This window comes from Arachis ipaensis, chromosome B07 (assembly GCF_000816755.2).
Source record: "Arachis ipaensis cultivar K30076 chromosome B07, Araip1.1, whole genome shotgun sequence".
Classification (NCBI taxonomy): Eukaryota; Viridiplantae; Streptophyta; class Magnoliopsida; order Fabales; family Fabaceae; genus Arachis; species Arachis ipaensis.
This window is the reverse complement of record NC_029791.2, coordinates 3,895,197-3,896,013: the sequence shown is the minus strand read 5'-3', so window position 1 is coordinate 3,896,013 and position 817 is coordinate 3,895,197.

Here is an 817-nt window from a genome sequence, read left to right as displayed (position 1 = left end):
AGTGGAGATGCTGTTGCTGTGGCGGAGAGTGGTGACCTCGCCGATGACGGCGGTGCCGGTGACTGTGACGCCATTATTGTTTCCCTTTGCCTCAGAGACGGAACCAATGAAACAAATTGGTTTCTGTCAGTGTCTTCTTTTCCTACTTACTATCCATCTACATTCTACTGTAACCGCCATGCACAATTTATTTGCTATTTTCTCGGTCAAATGAAAAACAATTATTTAAACAAATACTAAAATTAGTCAGGTAGGGTAGGATAGAGTTAGAGTTTAGACTCTATTTTAATCTATCTGTGAATTGAAAAATTTATTAAAATTCTACCATATTTTATCTGTGGGTTGAGAGATTCCTATTCTAATCTATCTGTGAATTGAAAAATTTATTAAAATTCTACCATATCTTACATGTGGGTTAAGAATCTCTCAACCCTAACCCTACCCGCACCCTAAAGTTTTAAATTCTATCATATCCTACCTGTAGAAATATTAATTTTTTTAAAATAAATATAAAATTCAATCATTCTAAATTTTATATATATTAATAAATATTTTAAATTACTAATTAACTAACTAATTTAGTAGTTGTTCATTTATTGTAAAACATTACATGCAAGAGGTTGTGAGTTTAATTCTTACTTTTTTACTGTATACTTAATTTTTATAAAATATGTGTTATATGTGGATTGTAAAACCCTATCCTACTCGCAACGGATCGGATAGCTTACTCTACTCGAATGGGTTGGGACAGGTCGTGTTAGATACCCGCGAGTAAAATATGTATTGCGAGTTGTTATTATTTTTAGTTAGTCTTTTT